Source organism: Leucoraja erinacea, chromosome 4, assembly GCF_028641065.1.
Source record: "Leucoraja erinacea ecotype New England chromosome 4, Leri_hhj_1, whole genome shotgun sequence".
NCBI lineage: Eukaryota > Metazoa > Chordata > Chondrichthyes > Rajiformes > Rajidae > Leucoraja > Leucoraja erinaceus.
In genome coordinates, this window is record NC_073380.1 from 78982311 (window position 1) to 79000367 (window position 18057).

Consider the following 18057-nt stretch of genomic DNA (forward strand, 5'->3'; position numbering starts at 1 on the left):
TAACTCATCAAAAGTGGCAACAGAAGTGATTAAGAAGGCATATGATATGCTTGTGTTTATTGCTAGGGGCTTTGAATATAGGAACTATGAAGTCACGAAGCAGCCCAAAAGGACTTTAGTGAGGCTGCATTTAGAGTATCATGTGCAGGACAGATATGGAAGCTTTGGAGAGGCTGCAGAGGTTTACTGGAATTATACCTTCATTAGAGGGTACCTTCATTTCGGCTGCAGGGTGTGGTTGAATAGACTTGGATTGTGTTCTCTATAACGTCAGAGGTTGAGGGGAAACGTGATAAATTTATTAATTTATGAGGCATAGATAGGATAGACTGTCATAACCTTTTTATAAGGGTGGAAGTGTCTGACGGTAAAGGGCATAGCTATAATGTGAGAGGGTGAAAGTTTAATGGAGATGTGTGGGGCAGGTTTGTTTTACACAGAAGACTGTAGGAGCCTGGAACACACAGCCAGGTGTGGTGGTGGAGGCAAATATGATAGTGACCTTAAAACCCCTGTCCCACTTTCACAACCTCTGCCGAGTTTGCCCTCGACTCATACTCGCAGTATGTTCGCCACGAGGTTGTAGGAAGTCATGGGTGGTCTTCGTAAACTCTTCCTCATGCTCGTGATTGGTCTCCGGTTGCGCCGTTTTTTCAACCTGCTAAAAAATGTCCACGAGTTAAAAAAAGGTCCGCATAGGTCATCCAAGTGGGACAGGGGCTTTTTGGCAGCGGCAAGCAGGCCCTCTCAGAGATGAACTGAGGCCCAGGCCAAGAACAAGCAGATGTCCCTCGATTTTAGAGGCCCTCAAATCAAGATCCCATTGAAGCAGATAGGCATAAGGCCCATGCCAAATGATACTTGTTGCCCCCCCCTTTGATTGGACCTGAGGACATGTGCAGGGCATAGAGGGATCATGTCAGATGAGATCAGTTTAACTAGGTATCATGGTTAGCACAAACATTGTGGGCCATAGGGCCCATTCCTACGCTGTACTTGTAACGGGTATAGTTTGGACCCAATAGCAGCACAGAATCAGGCAGGTATAATTGGTAATGAACCTTATTGTGATACTGTAACACAGAGTAGTAACACAGGAATGGGTACACCGTACTCGCACAGAGGCTCAGGATTGAGCGAGGGTTCCGTAGAGGGGCAGGCAGGAGACATAGTCGGGGTAGCGGAAGGTCCGGTAACCAGGAGATCCAACACACGATGCAAACAAACCAGCGAGGGACAGACGAAAGGAGAGTCGAAGCCAGGCAGGTAGTCGAGGAGCCGTTGCAGGGATACACCAAACAGCCCAGGAGAGAGGCAGACAGAAACCAGGAGGTCGGGGACAGAAGGCTGAGATGCTATCCGGGAAGACGGCAGGACGGAATGGTCAGGGGAAAGCAGGTTCGAATCCGTGTAGGCAGTCGGGAAATCGCTGGAGAGTCTTGCATGAATGCTGAGAACAATCTGGCACTGTGTGAACGGTGAGGAGAGTCTATATACCGGGTTAATAGGTGATCAGAGGCAACTGAGTGCAACAGGTGAGGAGAGTTAGGCTGATGAGAGGGGAGTGGCAGACGAGGAGAAGGAGGGTCCGGTGGAAAAGCACTGGGAGGTGAAGTGGATGAAGAGAGGGCAGACTGTGACAGTACTACACTCTCTCATCACACTGTGATAATGCTGTCCCAACCCCTAATTCTGAGGGTCCCCCTGATCTGAACTGCGCTCAAACCTGCAGTCCACATGTTTTCTTGCATCTCATCACCAATGTCAGAGCAAGCTGAGGAACCATATAGGAGCATGTTATTCATGCCAGAACTGTGCTGTGGTGTACAAATGCTTCGGAACACATGAGCAATGACATTTTGTATTAAACTCACCAGACAATTCTCATTTCAAATGTCATCCAGATGCTGAAGTTTTTTTAGGTGAATGTGTCATCATTAATAAACATAGTAGAAGCATTTAGAAGCCTGAGTAAGGATAATATGCATCATTCTGCTTGTCCCGGCATGTTGACTGTGATGTCTAAGTTATGTAGTTTGTGTTCTGCACTACTCAGTTATTGGACACGATGTCCAGCAGCGATATAGGGAGCATTTACCATTTAACCCATTCTGCAGCTCCTTCGGATAGATGATTCAAAGGATTTACAAATCACAAGTGCTTCATCCCATTTTACTTATTTGGCACTTCAGATTCAGATTCAGATTCAGATTCAGATTCAATTGTAATTGTCATTGTCAGTGTACAGTACAGAGACAACGAAATGCATTTAGCATCTCCCTTGAAGAGCGACATGGCAAACGATTTGAATAAAAAATAAATAATAAGTGTCCGGGGGGGGGGGGGTGATTGGCAGTCACCGAGGTACGTTGTTTAGTAGAGTGACAGCCGCCGGAAAGAAGCTGTTCCTCGACCTGTTGGTTCGGCAACGGAGAGACCTGTATCGCCTCCTGGATGGTAGGAGGGTAAACAGTCCATGGTTGGGGTGAGAGCAGTCCTTGGCGATGCTGAGCGCCCTCCGCAGACAGCGCTTGCTTTGGACAGACCTATTTTCATGCCTATTTTCCGGGTACATGCTTGCTGTGGCAGAGAAGGGAGGCCTTTCAGCCCATCATGCCTATTTTCCGGGTACATGCTTACTGTGGCAGAGAAGGGAGGCCTTTCAGCCCATCGGGTCAATGCAGGCTGCCAGCAAAGTAATCACATCAGTCCCATCCCGGGCATCTTGACAGAAGCCTCCTTGTGGCGAGCCCCGAAAACGACGACACGATGCACTCTGTGACGTGTCGTGCGACCAATTCTGTCAACGTGTTGGACGACGACAGAAGCCAACAGCGAGCTATACATCGTCTGACACACGAGTGAGTCCCATCTCCACATCCCCACATTAATTTCCCTCAATAGCCTGTCCCACTTATGCAACTTTTTTCTCGGCTGCCGGCAGCCGTCATAGGTCGCCGAAAATTTTCAACATGTTGAAAATTCAACGGCGACCAGAAAAACGCTATGACTCTTTGGGTGACTAGGAGACTGCTCACGACCATACAGGCGACACCACGGTGACATGTCGCGGGTGAAAAAGGTCAATACCCTTTTTTACTGAAGAAGGGTCTCCACCCGAAACAGCACCTACTCCTTCTCTCCAGAGTTGCTGCCTGCCTTGCTGAGTTACTCCAGCATTTTGTGTCTATCCCCTTTGAATCATTTGGCCCTTAACTAGAGGGCAAGAGGAAATTAACTTATCAGCTCATCTGCTGGGATGTGGAAAGAAATCCATGCACCAGAAGTAGACACCTACAGTAATGGGGGAAGCATGCAAACTCCAAACAATTAGTAGCTGAGGCTGGGATCAAACCTAGGTCCCTGGAGCCATGAGGCAGCAGCACTAACTGCTGTGCTACCTTAACAAAAGAGGGTTAGGGCTCAACCTCTACTCTGTCCGAAGAAGGGTCTCGACCCGAAACATCATCCTTCCTTTCTTTACAGAGATGCTGCCTGTCCCGCTGAGTTACTCCCGGTTTTTGTGTCTCTACTCTGCTAGACGCCTTCATGTTGCAGGGTTGCATTTCGTTGTCTCTGTACTGTGCACTGACAATGACAATTAAAATTGAATCTGAATCTGAATCTGAATCTGAATCTGAACGACCCGGAGCAGGGCCGTACATCACCTGGCGTGGCCTAAAATGGCCATGGGATTTATCAACGCCCGCCTGGGGCTTCAACATCGGGAGAAAAATGGTGCAGGGGAGAGAAAAGACTTTGCCTTCCATTACAGTGAGGAGGAGATTCACTGAACTGAACTGAACTGAACTTTATTTATAGAGCACTTTAAAAACAACCACTGTTGCAACAAAGTGCTGTACATGACTAGTCATAAACATAAAACAAAACAATAACAACATTAAAAGACAGTAAAAACAATAAAAACAATAGAAACACTAAAACAGGAGCAAAGTCTGTATAGATAGAAAAGGGTTTTAAGACTAGTTTTGAAAATGGACAGTGAAGGGGCCTGTCTAATGAGCAAAGGTAGATTGTTCCACAATGTCGGAGCGGCAACAGAGAAGGCTCTATCCCCTCTGAGCTTCCGCTTAGACCTCGGTACCTCCAGGAGCAGCTGATCAGCTGACCTGAGGCGCCGAGCAGGAGTGTAGGGATGAAGCAGCTCAGAGGTCCATCTGAAGGTCCATCTGTCTCCTCAGATCCTGGTGAACTTCTACCGCTGCACCATCGAGAGCATCCTTACCAACTGCATCACAGTATGGTATGGCAACTGCTCTGTCTCCGACCAGAAGGCATTGCAGAGGGTGGTGAAAACTGCCCAACGCATCACCGGGTCCACGCTCCCCTCCATTGAGTCTGTCCAACGCAAGCGCTGTCTGCGGCGGGCGCTCAGCAACGCCAAGGACTGCTCTCACCCCAACCATGGACTGTTTACCCTCCTACCATCCGGGAGGCGCTACAGGTCTCTCCGTTGCCGAACCAGCAGGTCGAGGAACAGCTTCTTTCCGGCGGCTGTCAATCTCTACTAAACAACGTACTCGGTGACTGCCAATCAGGGACACTGATTTTTTTTTATCAAATCGTTTGCTATGTCGCTCTTCAGGGAGATGCTAAATGCATTTCGTTGTCTCTGTACTGTACACTGACAATGACATTTAAAGATTTGAAAAACAAATAATCTGAAGAATCTTCTGAAGGTAAGGCGGGGCGAGACCATTTAAAGATTTAAAAACAAATAAAAGAATCTTAAAATGAACTCTAAAGTACACCGGGAGCCAGTGGAGGGAGGCCAGAATAGGCGTTATGTGCTCCCTCTTACGTGTTCCAGTTAAAAGGCGAGCAGCAGCATTCTGAACCAACTGGAGACGTGCAAGGGAAGATTGGCTAACTCCAAAATAAAGTGCGTTACAGTAATCCAGCCGAGACGTGATGAAGGCATGGATTACTGTTTCAAAATGCTGTCGTTCAAGAATGGGCTTCACCTTTGTCAGCTGCCTTAAATGAAAGAAGCTGGACTTTACCACCGCGCCTATTTGACGATCTAATTTAAAGTCACTGTCCATCTTAAAACCCAAGTTTAAAACTGTTGGCTTCACATACAGTGCCAAGGGACCCAAGTCAACAGGGGGAGGTTCACGGGAGCCATTGGGACCAAACACTATCACTTCTGTTTTCTTTTCATTAAAATTTTAAAAGTTTAGGGCCATCCAGGATTTAATGTCATCAAGACATAACAGAAGTGATTTGACTGAGAAAGCATCTTTATTCTTCAGCGGCACATATATCTGACTATCATCAGCATAACACTGAAAAGAGATGCCATGCTTTCTAAGAATGGAACCCAGAGGAAGTAAGTACAGTGAGAAAAGCAGGGGCCCTAAAATTGAGCCCTGTGGAACCCCATATGACAGAGGAGCGGAGGAGGACTCAGAACCAGCAAGGCTTACACGCATAGTTCTGTCTGCCAGATAAGATCTGAACCATTCCAGGACACTACCACAAATGCCCACTAGGTGCTGTAACCGAGATACTAAAATATCATGATCCACTGTATCAAGGGCAGCAGATAGGTCCAGCAGGACAAGAATCACATAATCACTAGAATCATTAGCTAGGAGGATGTCATTAAAGACCCTTAGCAATGCTGACTCTGTGCTATGCATAGTTTTAAACCCAGACTGGAAAACCTCCCGAATATTAAGCTCGTCCAGGAAAAGTTTTTACTGAGCATAAACAACTTTCTCCAAGATTTTAGAGATAAAAGGCAACTTGGAGATGGGCCTAAAATTGGCCAATACAGTTTGATCCAGGACAGGTTTCTTAAGCAGGGGTTGCACTACCGCATGTTTAAAACTTATGGGGACAACTCCAGAACACAGACTGCTGTTAATAATGGCAAGAACCGACTGCCGTATACTGGGGAAAACCTCTTTAAAAAGATGAGGAGGGACAGCATCACAAGGGGAACCTGATGGCTTAATATGGCTAACCACATCCTCTAAACACGACAATGTCACAGGCACAAACTTATTAAATACCACCAAGCATGGGACAGAATCAGAGGGGTCAGAGGCAGGTGCTGAAATGAGAGCCCTTATGGTAACAACCTTATCAATGAAAAAGTGCAGGAAGTCATTGCACATTTCAGACGATGCTTCCAAACAGACAGGCTGTGGGGCATTAAGAACAGAGTCAATGGTTTTAAATAACACACGTGGGTTGTGACGATTAGACACAATAATGTTTGACAGGTATTCTCTTTTGGCCTCTTTAACAGTGTGATGGATGTTTGTGTAAATTGAATTGTTTGTATGTCTTGTAGAAATTGTTTCTGGTTGTATGGCTGTGGAAACTAAGTTTCATTTGAGCCTCACTGAGGTTCAAATGACATGTAATAAATATTCTATTCTATTCTATTCAATTCAGAATCTGATATCATTTCAATCATTTCAATTCCAAATTTTCTGATCTCCGATGTGTGGAAGTTAATCTTGCTTAATTTCTCCTAACAGCATCTTCCTTATTCCGGAAATCAATATATTGACACTCGACTTATCCACCTCCAAAGCAAATACATTTGTCTTTTGAAACAGTCAAAAGTGCAAACCAGATACCAGTTGCACCTTGCTAAATCTCACCAAGCTTTAATTACTCTTGTACTCCACTCCCTTCCAATGAAGGCCAACATACTATTTGCTTTGTAACTTGATTGTGATAACAGTGTGCTAATCTTCCATGAATTGCAAACCAACGTTTTATTTGTTAGAAGATAGGCACAAAATGCTGGAGTAACTCAGTGGGACAGGCAGCATCTCTAGAGAGAAGGAATGGGTGACGTTTCAGATCGAGATCCTTCTTCAGACTGAAAGTCAGGGGAGAGAAAGTCTAGAGATGTGGAAGGATGAGGTGTGGAAACTACAGATCAAAGCAGACGATGCTGAGAGAATGGAGCGGCTGGGCTTATACACTGGGTTGAGTTTAGGATGAGAGGGAATATTATTGAATCATATACGATTGTTAAGGGTTTGGACAGGCTAGAGGCAGGAAACATGTTCCTGATGTTGGGAGAGTCCAGAACCAGGGGCCACAGTTTAAGAATAAGTAGTAAGTCATTTAGAACGGAGATGAGGAAACACTTTTTCTCACAGAGAGTGGTGTGTCTGTGGAATTCTCTGCCTCAGAGGGCAGTGGAGGCTGGTTCTCTGGATGCTTTCAAGAGAGAGCTAGATAGAGCTCTTAAAGATAGTGGAGTCAGGGGATATGGGTAGAAGGCAGGAATGGGGTATTGATTGGGACTGGCTCAAAGGGCCGAATGGCCTACTCCTGCACCTATTGTCTATTGTCTATTATAAATAACTATTGATGTTATAACATCCCCGGGGGGAGAACAATAGAGGAGCCAGTGGGGGGGAACCGCATTGAGGGGAGGGGAGAACAAAGGGGGACCTGGTGCGGGGATACTTTGTAAGCTTGTCGCCGCCCTTTATGTGGTGACTATTTGCATACCTTAGTATGCAAGCAAAGAATTTCAGTGACTTGTCATATCTGACAATAAAGTTTTCAATTCAATTCAATACAATTCAAAAGCTAACTATTACAAATTTCCTGATGTACGGACAGTTCTTCCTACATACTAGGAAGGTTTTCTGCCTTAGCACTATTCTTCAATCTTACAAATGATCCTTTAGTGTGGTACGAAATGTTTAAGAAAGAATTGCAGATGCTGGAAAAATCAAAGATAGACAAAAATGCTGGAGAAACTCAGCGGGTGAGGCAGCATATATGGAGCGAAGGAATAGGTGACGTTTCGGATAGAGACCATTCATCAGTCTGAAGAAGGATCTCAACCCGAAACGTCACCTATTCCTTCGCTCCCTAGATGCTGCCTCACCCGTTGAGTTTCTCTAGCATTCTTGTCTTCTTTAGTGTTGTACCAGCTTTTGTGTGTTACCTTATCGAAGGATCTTTGAAAATCCATCTTATCTACAGCTGCTAGTTCCTTTCCTGCTGATTAAATGATCAAAATCTCTATTTGACATGTCGAACATAATTTATTTGCATAAAGTCATGTCTCTTTGTATTCCTATTGCGGTTTTCTTAGTAATTGTTTCCATATTTCAGTGGAAATGACAGAGAATACAGATGTCGGCAATCCAAACTGAATAAAAACTGAAAATGCTAAAAACACACGGCAGCTCAGGCTACGGGAAGAGAAATAGAATTAACTTTTCAAGTCAAAGACTCTGCATTGGAAATGGGAAAGAGAGAAAACAAGTTTAGAATCAAGCTGCTGGGATGCTGGTACAGTGATGGGTAGGACAAAGTAAATATATCTGATAAGGGGAGGCCAGAGATGGTGCGGGGATAAATTGTACATAGAACATAGATCATGCTGATAGACACAAAAAGCTGGAGTAACTCAGCGGATCAGACAGCATCTCTGGAGAAAAGGAATAGGTGATGTTTTGGGTTGAGAGAAGTCTAAAGAAGGGTCTCGACCCGAAATGTTACCTATTCCTTTTCTCCAGAGATGCTGCCTGACCCACTGAGTTCCTCCAGCTTTTTGTGTTTATCTTCGGCTTAAACCAGCATCTGCAGTTTCTTCCAACACAGAGAACATGAACATCGAATGTGAACATGAAACATAGAACTGTTCTGCACACGAACAGTACCTCAAGCCCATAGCGATAGAACAAAGGGTTGGGGCATTAAACGTAGACTGTACATATTTTAATGGTAGAAGACACAATAAAGCGAGACAGTAAAGTTGTAACACGCAGGTCTGAAAACAATGGGGGCTCTAACATCAAGAACCCGGTGTGCGACCTTGCATCACCCGGCGTGGCTTTAATGGCCGCGGGACAATCACCATCGCCAGCCGGGGGCTTTGACTTTGACTCTGACATCGGGGGGGGGGGCAGTGGAGAGATAGATAAGTTTTTTTGGCCTTCCATCACAGCAATGTGATGGATGTTTATGTAAATTATGTTGTGTCTTGGGTCTATTTGTTTGTAATGTATGGCTGCAGAAACGTCATTTCGTTTGGACCTCAAGGGGTCCAAATGACAAATAAATTGAATCTTGAATCTTGAATCTTGAACTAAAAGTGCAGCCACTACCTGTCTTATGTAATAGAGGTCATGTAAACTCACACCAACGTAAGCAATTCTTTAATTCCGCTGACACCCACGTGATCTCTGTGTCCGAGCTCCCACATGGTCCCTGCATCAAATAGTAACATTTAGTGGGGGGGGGGGGGGGGGGGGGGGGTCATGTCACAAGGGGATCCCGTCAGCCGCGCCTGCTTAGATGAGGGCCATGGGTGAGTGGTGGAATATTGCATTCGGGGCCCAGCTCTCCCGTGTGACACCACATGCCCCCACCCCCACATTGGGGGACGGGGCCCAATGGGACCCTCTTGGTTGTTAATAAAAAGATCTTACTGTTGCAATTGTGGTGACACAAAAATGGCCAACAAATTTCCAGAACCTACTTATTAACGTTCTGGGTCTCTGAAATAGAAGGTTGCAGAGATAATCATAATCATAATGATACTTTATTAGCGAGGAATTTGATTTGACATACAGTCATACCAATAAAAAGCAACAAAACATACAAAATACATTTTGTCACATGCACCAATCATCGACCACAGTGGCTCCTTCACATTCTTCACTGTGATGGAAAGCGAAAAAAAGTTAAATCTCTTCCTTTCTTTGTCCTGCCGCAGTCGGGGGCCTTGAACCTTCTGTTGACGGGTTGATCAAGCTCCCGAATCAGGGGTAGGTCAGCTCCCCGCGCTGGGCGATCGGAGCCCGGATCGGGGATGGTCGAACCACCTGTGACTTTGGAGCTTCCCGCCATCAGTCTCTACCCGAGACTGCGAGCTCCTCGAAGTTGAAATCCGCAGGCCGCGGTTGTAGCGTCGATCCCAGGTAAGGGATCGCAGGCTCCGGTGATAAGTCCACAGCCCTGCGGTGGGGCTCAAAGTCAGTCCCGAGCGAGGCCTCCAGATCCATGGGTTGGCAGATGGATGGACAAAGGCCAAAGATGAAAAGAAAAAAAAGTGAAATAAGGAGTTAGAAGAGAAGAGGCGTGAAATGTGAAGCCAGAGGAAGAAACCTAGTTATCATGGGGTGGGGTAGAAGGGGAATAAGAGAAATGGGTGCACATCCAGGTAAGGCACAGGAAAGAGAGGGAGAAAATTAGGTTGGTGGATTGTACCTACCTTGAGAGCCTCGGTCTGATTCCAGCCCTAAACCCCCTGTCGGGTTTTCACCATCCCTCCTCCCCCCCCCCCCCTCCCTCATGCGCAACCAACAGTCCTCAACAGAGACCTCACCTTTGTACCTTACACCCACAGCTCCACACGTGCTGAGCCCACCATGATGTTGAGCTCTTCTTCTGTCGCTGCCGCCTCCAGGCCCATTTCACTGGCAAGGAGTCCTCACCTCCATGTGACGACCCCCTACTCCCCCCCGTCTCCTCTTCTTTGTGGACTCCACCTGCCAGCCTTCTACTAGGAATGTTATAAAACTTACCTTCAGCGGCGTTGCAATTCTGCCACTGGCCGTGTGCGCGATTTTGGCGCGTTTGAGGGGGGGGGGGTTAAAACGGGGTTTTTTTTTCCGACCTGGTCCTGGATTATATTTGTTGGAGTGCAAGATGTTGTTAAAGAATCGTTCCTACGGCCGTTCTTTTTAAAAAATATAAATTATTTTATTAGAAGTAAGTACAATCATATGGCACCAAAGTGCCTAATATATATTTTCATAATACATTTTATGTACAGCTTCTTTTTTTTTGTTATATTAAAGAAAGATTAGAATAAGAAAAAGAAATTAGATAGTAAAGGATAGAAAGACGTGAGATATATAATGTCTGAAGAAAAAGAAAAAAAATGAATGTGAAGAAAGTTGAGAAAAAGAAAATAGAAAAAAGAGAATAAAACATAAAAAATAAAAAAAAAAATTTAAAAAGTAAGGATATCATTGTTTATAATCTTGACCAACCCTCGTCCAGTCCTGAAACAGTTATTTTTTGCAATTGTGTTGCACCATATGATTCCAAAAAGACGACAAATGGAGACCAACTCGTTATGAATTGGTCTGATTAATCCATTAGGAGGAATCGCATTTCCTCAAGATGTGCGGTGTCCAACATACTTGCAATCCACATTTTAAGCGTTGGTATTGATGTTATTTTCCAAAATTTAAGTATTAATTTTTTTGCTATTATTAAACCATAGTTAAAAAATAAATTTTGAAATAAACAGCCGTTCTGTGTGGGGTTTTTTAAAATTCACAAGTTAATTGCTGGAATGATTTTAAAATCAGCTTCTGAAGCCGCCAATGCCGACAACGGGGACGGATTTTATGGAGGACCAGGTAAAAGAAAGTAGTTTATTTTTATGTATAAAAGTGTTTCTTAAGATGTTTCTTAAGAACAGTCAACATGGATTTGTGCCTGGAAGGTCATGTTTGACTAATCTTCTTGAATTTTTTGAAGATGCTACTCGGGAAATTGATGAGGGTAAAGCAGTGGATGTTGTGTATATGGACTTCAGTAAGGCCTTTGACAAGGTTCCTCATGGAAGGTTGGTTAAGAAGGTTCAATGGTTGGGTATTAATGGTGGAGTAGCAAGATGGATTCAACAGTGGCTGAATGGGAGATGCCAGAGAGTAATGGTGGATGGTTGTTTGTCAGGTTGGAGGCCAGTGACGAGTGGGGTGCCACAGGGATCTGTGTTGGGTCCACTGTTGTTTGTCATGTACATCAATGATCTGGATGATGGTGTGGTAAATTGGATTAGTAAGTATGCAGATGATACTAAGATAGGTGGGGTTGCGGGTAATGAAGTAGAGTTTCAAAGTCTACAGAGAGATTTATGCCAGTTGGAAGATTGGGCTGAAAGATGGCAGATGGAGTTTAATGCTGATAAGTGTGAGGTGCTACACCTTGGCAGGACAAATCAAAATAGGACGTACATGGTAAATGGTAGGGAATTGAAGAATGTAGGTGAACAGAAGGATCTGGGAATAACTGTGCACAGTTCCCTGAAAGTGGAATCTCATGTAGATAGGGTGGTAAAGAAAGCTTTTGGTGTGCTGGCCTTTATAAATCAGAGCATTGAGTATAGAAGTTGGGATGTAATGTTAAAATTGTACAGGGCATTGGTGAGGCCAATTCTGGAGTATGGTGTACAATTTTGGTCGCCTAATTATAGGAAGGATGTCAACAAAATAGAGAGAGTACAGAGGAGATTTACTAGAATGTTGCTTGGGTTTCAGCAACTAAGTTACAGAGAAAGGTTGAACAAGTTAGGGTTTTATTCTTTGGAGCGCAGAAGGTTAAGGGGGGACTTGATAGAGGTTTTTAAAATGATGAGAGGGATAGACAGAGTTGACGTGGATAAGCTTTTCCCACTGAGAGTAGGGAAGATTCAAACAAGGGGACATGACTTGAGAATTAAGGGAGTGAAGTTTAGGGGTAACATGAGGGGGAACTTCTTTACTCAGAGAGTGGTGGCTGTGTAGAATGAGCTTCTAGTGAAGGTGGTGGAGGCAGGTTCGTTTTTATCATTTAAAAATAAATTGGATAGTTATATGGACGGGAAGGGAATGGAAGGTTATGGTTTGAGCACAGGTATATGGGACTAGGGGAGAATATGTGTTCGGCACGGACTAGAAGGGTCGAGATGGCCTGTTTCCGTGCTGTAATTGTTATATGGTTATATGGTTATATGTATTTAATTCACATTTTAAGTTGCAAAACGGTGATTTAGTCCCCGAACGAACTGGCAGTGTATTTGCTGCAGATATGGGGACTAAATTCACCGCAGCCTGAATGTTCCAAATGGTCCCGTTCCAGAAAATCCCACTCGCAAGCTGATTTAAATGGCCATTAATTTACAGGTATTAAACATTAAATTCCTTCCATTTGGCCTATAAACCCATGACAATGAGTTTTAAAAGTTATGTTATATTCTGAATTCTTGTGTGAATGTTATTTGGACACTTAGGCTATTTAAAAATGTTAATCTATTCTTAAGAAATGGATAGATGTTTAGATCTAGTAATTGAATTTTGTAATTCGTTACAATTAGGTAACTAACTAATTATATGCTTTAATTTCAAGTCATCTAAGTAAGATTGTTTCATATTTGTTTCGGAATGCTTCAATCTATAATAACTGAAAATTTATTTCAGTTCTCTTAAATTTTAAGAAAGTTATCGGCTTTTAAATGTTCTCGATCACAGCTTTTGTGTTAAGAATGAAAAGGCAATAGGGAACAAAATGCCAATTTCCGAGTATGAAAATGGCCATAACGTTTTTAATACTGAAGATATGAAAGTGAATTAGGTGTCAAATTAAACTTCTTTTTATGCTTTATCTGATGAGATAAATTAAAGACTTGATTTTTAAAATCCCAAAATTTTGGAACATTGCTACTTCTACCCTCTCTGGATGTTTTTCTCTCCAATTGCCAGCACAAAATCACCCGTCTTGACTTCTCCACTCCCCTTACCCATTTCAATCTCACCCCTTCTACACGCACAGCCCTCTGCTCACTCAGTAGCAATCCTAATATCGTCAGCAAACCCGCCGACAAGGGAGGTGCTGTTCGGAAGATCATAAGTGATAGGAGCAGAATCGGCACATCAAGTATACACCGCCATTCAGTCATAGCTGATCTACAGTGTTTCTCCTTCCTGAACCCATTCTCCTGCCTTCTCCCCATAACCCCTGACACTTGTACTAATCAAGAATCTATCTATGTCTGCCTTCAAAATATCAATTGACTTGGCCTCCACAGGGTCCCCAGCTATGTATGCCTTTTTATTGGGTACGTTGAACAGTCCTTGTTCCAAACATACACCGGCCACCAACCCCCAACTCTTGCTCCACTACATCAATGACAGCATTGGGGCTGCCTTCTGCACCAGTTCAGGACTCTTTGATTTCACTAATTTCACCCATAACTTCCACCCTGCCCTCAAATTCACTTGGACTATCTCTGATGCCTCTCTCCCCTTTCTTGATCTCTCTGTCCCCCATTACAGGGTACAGACTATTAACTGATGTCCACTATAAACTCCTGATTCCCGCACAACTCAAAGGGGCAAATAGAAGAGCCAAACTGGGGGATGTCATGAAATGTCATTGGCGACTCAGATTAAAGAAAAAACCCACGTTTTTATATATGTACTTTAAAAATGCAGAAATTAACCAGGGAGAAGATAAGACCATACAAGGCTAAAGAAGTGAATTTAGGCTTGGAGTCATAAAATGAAGGTGAAGTACGAAACAAATACTTTGTGTATGTATTCGCTAAGGAGAAGGACATGGGAGACAGTGAGATCCATTGGAAAAGTCTAATTAAGAAGAAATTAAGAAGAAAATGATATTGGGTCTCTGGAAGAACATTAAGTTGGATAAATCCCTAAGGCCTCATGGAATCTATCCCAGGTTATTGAGAGAGGCCAGGGAGGAGATTTCAGGCAACTTAATGAAGATCTCTGTATCATTCCTACCAGGTCTGCAGACCGGGAGGATGGAATAGTAGCCAATGTTGTTTCTTTGTACAAGAAGGGAAGTAGAGACAATCCAGGAGATTATATGACCGATGAGCCTCATGTCAGTGGTAGTGAAACTACCCGAGAGCATTTTGCGTGATAGGATTTACTCCCATTTGGAAGACTATAGGCTAAATAGGGACAGCCAGCATGAGCGTCCACAGGAGGTCATATTTTACCAACTTGATTGGGGTCTTAGTGTGCAAGCCCATTGCTCCCTAAAAACGGCAACATAAGTAGAAAAAGCAGTAAAGAAGGTAGATGGTATGCTTGCCTTCATAGGCTTGGGGAATTGAGTATAACAGGCAGCTTTATCAGTCTTTGGTCGGGCCGCATTTAAAGTATTGTGTGCAGTTCTGATCACCCCATTACAGGAAGGATATGCAAGCTTTGGAGAGGGTGTAGAAGAAGTTTACCAGAATGCTGCATGGAATAAAGAGTATTAGTTGTAAGGAGCGGCTGAACAAACTTGGATTGTTTCCTCTGGAGTGCCAGAACCAGACAGAAGTTTAGAAAATGATGACAGTCGTGGATAGAACCTTTCACCCAGGGTGGAAATGTCAAGGAGAGCATAGATTTAAAGTGTTAAGAGCAAAGTTTAAAGGATATGTGCAGGGCAAGTTTTTAACATGGTGAGTGGTGGGTGCCTGGAACGTGTTGCCAGGGGTGGTGGTGGAGTCAGATACGATTGTTGCATTTAAGGCGCATTTAGATAGGCACATGGATATGCATGAATAATAGAATATGGATCACGTGCAGGCAGATAAGATTAGTTTAAATTGGCATCATGTTTGGCACGGACATTGTGGACCAAAGGGCCTGTTCCTGTGCTGTACTGTTCTATTTAACCTGAAACTTTAATTCTTTCTGTAGGTGCTGCCTGGTCTGTTGAGTGTTTCCAGTATTTTCTCTTGGTATTTCATTTTTATTCATTGATTTTGGTATTTTTCTCACAACTGATACCAAGCTCTATGTTTCCCTTGTTTTTCCCCCTCCTTCCCGTGTTGATGAGTAGAATTCTGCTGGGGTATTTCTGGAACTTTGACACATTCTTGGATTGCCATTAATGTATTCAATATCTCAGCAACCTTTTATTTTAGAGGTCCAAAATGTTAGTAATTAGGTTCTGGAAACTTGTTGGGGCTTTTTTTTTTGTCACCACAATTTCAACAATAACATTTTGATTGACTACTTTCAGTTCTGCATTGGTCTCAGACCTGACGTGTTCAACTCCATTGTGTCTGTTCCCATGACAACAGGGCGGCATGGTGGCACAGCGGTAGAGTTGCTGCCTTACAGCGAAAGCAGTGCAGGAGACCCGGGTTCGATTCCGACTACGGGTGCTGTCTGTACGGAGTTTGTACGTTCTCCCCGTGACCTGCGTGGGTTTTCTCCGAGTTCTTCGGTTTCCTCCCACACTCCAAAGACGTACAGACATGTAGGTTAATTGGCTTGGTAAATGTAAAAAATTGTCCCTAGTGTGTGTAGGATAGTGTTCATATGCGGGGATCATTGGTCGGTGCGGACTCGGTGGGCCAAAGAGCCTGTTTTCGTGCTGAATTTCTAAACTAAACTAAACTGGTATAAAGTCTGAGTTTAATGCCTCTGCCATTAATTCATTCTCTTTATAATATGTGGACCCTTCATTTGTTCCCTTCTTCCCCTACAAAATTGTAAAACTCCTGACATTGGAAGCTTTTTGCTCTTTTCTTCCATATTCTATCTAATTTTCTATTTTTCCATCATCGATTGAAGATTTTAAAGCTCTCCCGTGCTTCAAGCTTTCAGCTCATTATAGAGGTCATTTTTAACATCTATCCTTAACTTTCAGTTGCCTCTGAATGGATCACTTTTCTCAATGCTTCTTTCTTATTAATGTCCTTTTCTGTCCTTTTTATCAAAATACTTACAGCATATAACAGCGAATACATCTTAAACAAATTGTCCCTCATAACAATGTCACTAATTTAATTTAAGTTCAATTTTCTGATTGAACCGTATTCCTCTCAAATTGAATAAAAATTTCAATTACTTAGGGGTCACTTTTCCCTTACTATGAGATTGCTGAGATTAAACCTGCTATGAGATTAAACCTGTATCATTACACCACGCTAGGCATAAAAGAACATTAGCTGAATCCTTATATATAATGTATGTGAAAGCTATTCTCAATGCATGTTTGAATGCTTCTTACAAATCACTTTTGGTAATCCAATTTGAAAGTATAAATGAACAATAAAATGTCCCATGAATATTGTATCACTCGTAATAAACTCTCCTTATTTCTTAATTGATTATCTCCCCAAATGTTCTGCTTTTATTGAGCGGTTTACATACAATTTCCATCTACGTTTGTTCTACTTCTTATATCTATCTCTCAGCAGACCATTCTCTCAGTAGACTGTAGACAGAAGAGACGGCTGATGCTATAATCTGGAGCACAAAACTAACTGCTGGAGAAACTAAAGGCGTCAAGCAGCATCTGTGGAGGCAAATGCGGGTGCCACGGTGGCGCAGCGGTAGAGTTGCTGCCTTCCAGCACTTCCAGCGCCAGAGACCCGGGTTCGATCCCGGCTACGGGTGCTGTCTGCACGGTGTTTGTACGTTCTCCCCGTGTCCATGTGGGTTTTCTCAGAGATCTCTGGTTTCCTCCTGCACTCCAAAGACGTACAGGTTTGTAGGTTTATTGGCTTGGTATTAATATAAAATTGTCCCTAGTGTGTGTAGAATAGTGTTAATGTGCGGGGATCGCTGGTCGGTGCGGACTTGGTGGGCCGAGCTGTATTTCTAAACTAAACTAAATTGATACAGTAGTTGTTGTATCAGTAACAGGACTGATAGTATAGTGGTAAGATGACCAGTGTAAAGAGGTGAGGAGCAGGGGGGAGGCTGGGACTGGCCGGCTATAGGTGGATTCAGATGAGGAAGGATATAAAGGGTGGGGGGAGAGCTGTTTGGGTCTCTGGATGACGGTAAGGGAGGTAGTAAGGATGAGTGTTGCAAATCCTATGGTTGCAGGGGAAAGTGCCAGGAGGGCAGATAGGGAATGGATGGATATCTCTGAAGATCTGGCCTGGACCATCTTGATGCAAGGATAAAGAAAGCCCATCAACACCTCTACATCCTTAGAAGATCGAGGAGATATGTTATGTGGATGAATAGTCTCTTGAAAATCTACAGGTGTACGGCAGTGAGCACATTGACTGGGTGCATCACAACCTGGTTCCAGTCTGAAGAAGGGTTTCTTTAATTTAATGCCCAGCAACATAGATTACAAAAAGTGGTGAACACTGCCCAGTCCTTCACGGGTACTAACGTCCCCACCATGGAAGGGATCTAAAAGAGGCGCTGAATCAAAAAAGGCAACCAACATTATCAAGGACCACCCTGCCCTCACTCTCATTTCAGATACAGTGTGTAAACAGGCCCTTCGGCCCAACTTGCCTACACCTGCCCACATGTCTCAGCTACACTAGTT